A 7,823-nucleotide genomic window follows, 5' to 3' on the forward strand; every position below is an offset into this window, starting at 1 on the left:
AAAATTATCCTTCTTGCACCTTGCAGAGGCTGCTTTTACAGCAGTGTTTTTCTCTTAAAATGGCAGGCATTTTATGCCACACATTTCTTTTTTGTTGCTTGCTTCAAGAGTTTTTCTGTTGGCGTATGCTCCCCTTAGCTTTTTGTCAATGAAGAATAACTCACACAGAGGTGGGAGCTAGGGTTTTAAGGCACTTTATATTTGCTTTTGCCTATTCCCTAGGGTGGTTATTATGCAGCATTTTGCAGAGCTTACCTTGCTACAGGTATCTTTACTATACTGACTACACCAAGGAGGTCATACTTAGGATTAAACTTTTTCACTTTCCTGCTTTGACTTTCTTTTATTTTTATAGGCACAGTCTCTGACTTTTGGGCTTTTTGGCCCTGCCTCAGGTCAATTGAGATTGCAGGGTCTCAGCTCTGGCAGCTCTAACAGTGATTTTTTCTCTGTGCCCCTTTTCTGGACTGCCAGATTACTTGGTCTTTTAAGGTCTTGCAGACTATTAGATTTTTCTCTCTGTAGCAACTTTTAGAATCCTAACATTTTTTTTAGGTTTCATTTAACTTTTAGTTTTTCTTTCCTTAACAGATCTTAACCATAACTTTTTTTGGGCTACAGGCTTCACAATTCATTTTTATCGGTGGCTCTTCATAAACTAATTCATTCGTCAAATTTTCCTCTTTTACAGCTATACAATTGAGCAAACTTCACTTTAGGACTAAGAAAATTCCCCCAAAAGGCCGTGGGTGACAAATTACACACTACACATAATCCCTTCAAGAAAACCCTTCCTACCCCAAAAAGAAACTTTTAAACTATGCCTCTGCAGAGAAAAAACAAAACATGCTTCTGATAAGCTTACTCCTTTTTCCCTGCTCAGAGTAACTTAAATTAATTCTGGCCACTGATTTCTGTTTGCACAGCTGTTAACAATCCTTATCTCTTTTAGGCTCTTCACTGTTCCTGGAGAATCAGGGGGGACAGAACCAAATTTCTCCTCTCACTTCTAATCACAAATTCTCTGCCACTGCTTGCACAGATGTTTAGTAACATACCTTGCTTCTTTCTGTGCTACTTTGCTTCTATTTTGTGATACACACGGGATTCTAGAGTGTCTCTTTTTACATTTCCTAACTGTTTTTGATCTTTTGTGAAGCTGTACTGCTTATATAACACTTTATCTTGTTATAACTTGCACTGGTAACTTACACTTTACAAACTTCACAGCAAACATGCACCTGCTTTTGTCTTTTCTCTGCAGATGGTTATAATTATTTTCTCCCAGGAACCATAGAGTTAAGGAACCCTGTTCATTCATACAGCCTTTCTAGCAGAGAGATGACTCTCTTTGCTTTCTAGCTTCCTATTGTAAACACAGCAGGAGGTTCTTACTTAATTCCAAGCAGACTACAGCATATACCCATGTCCACTACCCTGCCTACCTGGACACACAAAGTTTCCTGGTTAGCAGTAACAAACAACATGTCCTGCACAATACTTATAACTTCAGTTACTTCCTATATAACTCTACCTTACTACAAGTTTCAGTTAACCCTTCTAAAACAAATCACTCTGCATCAACAAATGCTCTGATTGGTCAGGTTACTACTCTTGTGTCCTGGTGAAGTTTCCAATTGTTGGACTGGATTTGGACCCAATACCTATACCTTTGTTTTGGACAGACACAACCCTCAGACTGACCACAATACCTGCCAGTTGATAATTGGTGAATTTGTTGATACGGAGCAAGAACAAAAAAGCAACAAGACAAACAATTAAACTATTCTATATCTACTAATCCTAGGCTGTCATCAGAATTAAGGTACAGCTGACCAGAAATGCAAGCTTCACTCTGAAGCATTCTGTCTTAGGTGTCAGCAGTTTGGAGGTGAAATCTTGAAATCCCTGCAGTGGGCCCACATTCTGTTTAACCCAACTCACAAGAAAAACACTGAGGTCACCCTGACCCCACACACAAAGAGGAAAAGTCTCTGAACCCACTGCCATGCTACTGGGGAACGGTAAAAGACGGGGTACAATAGCTGAGATGGCCCAAGAGAACCTAGTACACTCGAGGTGACCCAGGCCCAAGAGAACCCAGTACACCTGCTAGGCCTTACCCTGGTAGGATCGGGATGATCAGTCCCTTCCAAACGTGTGTTGAATCCTGCCAACTATGCCAAGATGTTAGACCCTGACTCCATGCAGCACCCAATGACTAGGGAGACGATGGTCCAATTACCTGTGGATCCTGTTACTCATTAGCCAGAGCAGAGCAGGGAGCAAACAACAACACACATTGTTTGCAACAGCTTTATTCAGAATGGAGACAGCTTTGGACACGGGCCTCACGCCATAAGAGACAGGGTCCTGCCCTGAACAATGGGTTCATCCTACATTTATACACTTTGGTTTATACTCATTAACATTCACTCCTCCTTCATCCCACCTTCTGTTCCACCCATTTCTCTTCCCATCTTAAGCTCTGCCTATATTTACTGTTTGCTTCATTAGCATGGAATTGCCTATGCACTTCATTCATTTATATGCCTTTTTGCTATGAACGCATGTCTAAGGCCATGAACCCTCTTCTTTTGGTCAATGGGCAGACTTTGACCAAAACCTGGAAGCTTCTGGAGGCTTCTTCACCAATCACCATTCACCTTTTTGCATATGTTCATCTCCGATTCTGTTACCAATTACATGTCGTTTTTCACATTCCAGTCTGTTTTTCTGTCTCATGTTGTACCATCTTCCACCTTTTTTTGGGCCCCTGTATCTTATCTCATTCCTTACTGTAGCTGGTTCGCAGCACACAGACTTAATTGCTGCTTTTTCCAGAAAAAATGGTTGACACAGTTAAAATGGTTACTTAGCATAAGCAAATGGCAGGCTTAGCTATCATTTTGCCTTGTGGTCAGCAGCTTTGCTAGGCCACAGGTCATGCCTTGTATTCAGCTGCAAATCCAGTGCTCTCTAAGATCCAAATATTGTCACCCTAACAATTCCCACCTGGGCTCCAGTGTTGGAGCCTGCCCTGGAAGCAGGCAGTTCCCTGGGGCAGGGAGCAATCTTCTGCTCCCTGCTAGCTGGCTGACTGGGGGCAGATTTGGTTCTGATCAGGCATCTGTGTAAGCGCTACTGCACAGTAACTAATCACAAGTAAATTTGCTACTTGTATTTGCAGGTAGCAAATTTACTCACAATTAGAACAGTTTACTGCACAGTAAGCATATGCATGTGTAGACATGCATGCTAACTGCATAGTAAACTGCTCTACTGGACAGTAAAGTGTCTCATGTAGGCATACCCTCTGTGGATAAACTTGCTGCTGAATTGCTGTTCTCCCCTCTTCTACCCAATGATCATAGACCCTCTGGGATGAATGTCCTCTTAGTGCAGGAGCCCAAACATTCTCCACCTGGGGGTCATGACCTGCCATCCTATCCTGCATTTACGAAGTGGAAGGGAATCCTAATCTCTAAGAAGAGGGTGTAAGACAGAAAAGGCTGAGAACAGCTGCAGTACTAAAAGTATATACAGGGTGACTGGACAGCATCATAATCAAAGTCTTTCCCATATACCAGTGATTCTCAACATTTTTAGATTCAAGACACCCCTTGATAGACACAAACACTCCTCTGAAAATGTCAGCTTTTAGTTTTCAGTCATTTTTTATTGTAAAAAATAATAGAGCAAATCTTCTGTTGCAAAGAACTGAAGAAGTCCACAACTGTTCAGAAAGTTTTTAACACTATGAAATCCTATATGAAGTCTCTGGGTTTATCTTGTGAATCATATGTACACACTCAACAGTGCTAACATTGTGTAGCACCCTGTGGCACCTTTGAAAGGATCTCAAGAGACCCCAGGGTGCCATGGCTTGATAATCACTGCCATATACCATGACATTTGCCTGAACCTTTGTTGCCCTTCTGCTTCATGGGAATTTAGATAGCCCTAACATTAGTCTAACACTCAGCCCAGCTGAAAGCAGAGCTAGATAGGGCCTTATAGGTAGCTTTAGAGTGAGAACCAGTAGATGAGGGGCACACTGGGACAACAGGAAATGGAAGGAGTTGGAACAAAGAGAGAGTGAAAGAGAGAAAACTACAAGCTAAAAAAAGATGCGAGAAGAGGGTCCAAATTATATGAATACCATTGTAAAAATGCCATTAAGGATATTGTATATTAAATGGCAGGTCACTGAAGCACTGATATCCAAAGCAAATCAATTGTATCCAAAACCGCAAAGGCAATAGAACAAAGAGAAACATACCTGTGAGTGCGTGAATCAAGGATACACTCAAGCTTCAGACTGAGCCCAGTATACCCTTCACAACGTGTGCTGTTGTGCTTCTCGGGGCACTTGCAATCCCCTCAACTCAGGTGCTTTAGGCAATCCACATGGTCTGTCTGTAGAGAAGGGCTTTAGTTTGCTTGAGTGCAGCTCTCTACTAGGAATGTTAAGATAATACTGAGGACTCTGACCATAGCTTATGTAAAAGTTTGTTCTGACATGTACATTTAGGCAACAGAGTCTGTCAATCCTGGATTGGCCTCATCAGCCATCTTCAGACCCACAGATAAAGCAATCATGGAAGACCATGATCCTCAACTATGAGGCATTACCAATATATTATATAAATTTAGGTCCAAATTAAGGCGACAGTGGGCTTGTCTACACCAGAGGCTTACTGAGGAGCTAACTAACTAGCTCTGCCATAAAATGTCACCATATACACATGTCACCATACTAGGTCATAGTAGACTAATAAACACCGCCACAGGGTAGTCTGGCTAAACACAAGTACTACCCTGAGGCGGCATTGTTTTGTGCACTGCAGCGCTTATATAGACAGTGATGGGACTGGCTGGGGCATGAGGGTGCTTTAGCGTGGGGTGAGCCAGCAAGCAGCCCTTCCATAGCACATGGAGCCTCATTGGAGCAGTCCTGGGCTGGCTGCTCCAATAGGGCTCTATGTGCTGCAGGGGGGAGTAGCTGGGGGACAAGGGTGCTTCAGATTGGGGTCTACTTGTTGGCTAGCCCTATGCTGACGCACCTTTGTGCCTCAGCCAGTCCCTCCCCACCCGGCACATTGGAGCCTGGTCAGAGCAGCCCTGGGCTGGCAGGCTGACCCCCTGGGTGCCCTGCCAGCCCAGGGCTGTTCTGGCTGGGCTCCATGTGCTGCACACGAATAAGCTCTGAAGCAATGTGCCCCACATTCAAATGGTGTGCCCAGAAGCAAAAAACTCCAGAGCAATATGTCCTGGAGTTTATTCATGCACATTAATTGCATGCGTAGATGTGCCCAGTGTGCCTTTAACTGGGGGCCAGCCCATAACAAATTTAACCCTCTCTCTACCCATTACAGTGTTTTGCTGCTGCATCCTGGAGAAACTGCTCTAGAACAACTTCAAGCTACAGAACCAGAAAACAAACATGTTGGTTATTCAGTAAGGGGAGGAGGGGGAAACAGAAACCAGAATCTGTTCCACCTAAGCACAAATAGCTAATTAAGTTATTTTCCTTGGGGGATTTTTTCTGAGGCCATTCAAGATGAGCATAAAAATCTAGTCCAAGACATTTCCAACTAAATATCTGACCTGGGAGTTTTTCCCATCTGCCATTAATGACTGCATCCAGCTCTGCTGTGTCATACTGCCAGAGGAATCACAACAGAATTTTTATGCTACTTGGAAGAGATTTCAGGCTAAACCCGTATAAGGTCGTAAGATTTCTTAATGATTCAGTCAGCCAGCAATTCATCCCAGCATACTGTTCTCGGCCAATAAATCCTACTCAAAACCAGAGTGCAAAGGGAAGCTGCTAACAAAGCACATCTGATAATATAAGTGAGATTGTTCAAAGCATTCTGAATTCAATACTGAAACTGCATGAAACAGTGCTTACTTTACTCCAGAAGTTAAGTGGTACTAGGATTTCTAGCCAGGCTAAACTGAAAGTTATGCCTACAGTACAGAATGTAATACTGGGTTTACATGGGGGTTTTCAATCAATCAGTACACGCTTTTCTGAGCAACCAATTCTTTTAAAATTCAATGTACCTGCTGGCAGTATTTTCTGTAATTTAGAGCAAAGGCTCTCTGTGCGCTGTGGGGGCACTTACACTATATAGCGCAACTTTCCCTGCTGTATGCTCGGTGGAGTACAGCACAGGCTATCTTTCCCATTGATTCTATAACACCTGAACATGCCCCTTAGCTAGCAGCAATGCTCACCCTGGCAAAAATTAGGAACTATGAAGATTTTAACAGGAGAAACACCTCACCCACAGCAGATCCAGGAGGCTGCATCGAAAGGAGAAGCGAACTGAGCTGTTTATAAAGGAAAGTTCACCACTAGATGTCTCATTACTTATTCCCAAAATAAGCTGTCACAAGCATGCTGAACGTGCTGGCTCTTTGGGGAGGGAGGGAGGGAGAGAGAGAGAAAGGACGCATTAATTGTAAATGTGCATAAGTGCGAACCATATCTACAGCAAAACACAAAACCTCTTTCACACTGGAAATGGATGGTGCTAAAGAAAGACCCATTATGTTCTAACAATAGCAGTTAAACATTACACTACTCATGTGAGTTAGAGCTGTCCCATGGGAGGAGAGGTGGCAGAATAGCTGTGGTGTGGTTAATGGCTGCAAAATGAGGTGACGTGATTTTCTTCATGGTCCTATTGTCCATTTGTACTACAAGAGGGAAAGTTCATTTCAGTCTCAGAAAAAAGACAGCTTGCAGTTAATTTCCAAACAAATCAGGAAGTGTTTGCATAAGTGATCTCCTGTTCTCTGCCCATGGCACGCTGCAGGGTCTTTTCTAATTGGCCTGGATAGTCTGGTGGACCCTTTTGGACAAAGAGTTGCCTGCAACAGGACACTGTCTCTGTGGCCCAGGAAGACCCTTCCAGTCCTATGTTCCTAAAAGGCATGGAGGGAACAGATTCCAGGGCAGTGCACACTGCATACTGACAGCTGTGAGAGGGTCCCACTATAGAAAAGCTGGGAGGCACTGCTGTAAGATCATAGCCAAAACCTCACCACTAGTTTAATAAATGTTGGTATCTGGATGGTACCCCAGTGACACTCTGTATATGGGGAAAGAGCAACTCACATAAGATGGGAAGAGACATATAAAGAGATCCAATCCCATCTCCCTGCCACTGCAGAAATATTCCCTAGCGCTCATTTTCTATTGCTTTGTCCAGTTCACTTTTGAAAATCTACAGCACTGGGGGGCCTTCACCCTTTCCCTTAGGAGACATTTATACAGCCTGATGCATCTCTTCACAAGAAAGTTACATTTCCCATAAAAAGAGCTTCCCTAAACAATACCGCCCACTGGAATTATTTATTAAAACTTTTTACTTTTTATGAAAAATTGCTTCCTTGGCTCAGACACTGTGGATTGGATCATGTAGTCCCTTGCACTGGTGCAGATCAGGAAGAACTCAGTGGTGTATAAAATGGGGGTAAATCAGCAGAGAATCAATCCATTACTGTCTGCTACTCTACACCTATTTCTTTGCTCTTGTAATTGGATTGTTGTAATTAGAATTTTAAAAAAGAGTTATAAAAAATGCAAATAGGATGTGTGGGTGCTTTAATAAGGGGATATAAAAATAATGCAGAACATAATACAATGACAGTATATTGAACAAAGGAGTGTTCTCACTTAGAGTACTGTGTTCAGTTTTGGGTGCCACCTCTAAAGAAAGATATAGGAGTGGTTGCTGGCAAAGTGGTAAAGAAGCCTGGGAAAAGAAATTTAGAATTTAATATGGGTGAGCACATGTGAAGAGACA

General features: G+C 42.8%; 1 protein-coding gene across 4 annotated transcripts in view; it reads right to left on the reverse strand.

The window, feature by feature from the left end:
- Window positions 1-7,823, reverse strand: part of NEU2 (neuraminidase 2) — a 54,297-nt gene that overhangs the window by 5,500 nt on the left and 40,974 nt on the right. Inside the window, exon 2 of one of the 4 annotated variants that reach the window (XM_019503756.1) lies at window positions 6,601-6,711. The gene's annotated coding sequence lies outside the window, so the exon portion shown is untranslated. Of the gene's footprint in view, window positions 1-2,123; window positions 2,201-6,246; window positions 6,462-6,600; window positions 6,712-7,823 lie in introns of those variants that run through there. The other 3 variants (XM_019503755.1, XM_019503757.1, XM_019503758.1) reach the window with 3 other exon arrangements.

The sequence above is a fragment of the Gavialis gangeticus genome, unplaced genomic scaffold (assembly GCF_001723915.1).
Source record: "Gavialis gangeticus isolate Ggan-Ray unplaced genomic scaffold, GavGan_comp1, whole genome shotgun sequence".
NCBI classification, from domain to species: Eukaryota; Metazoa; Chordata; order Crocodylia; family Gavialidae; genus Gavialis; species Gavialis gangeticus.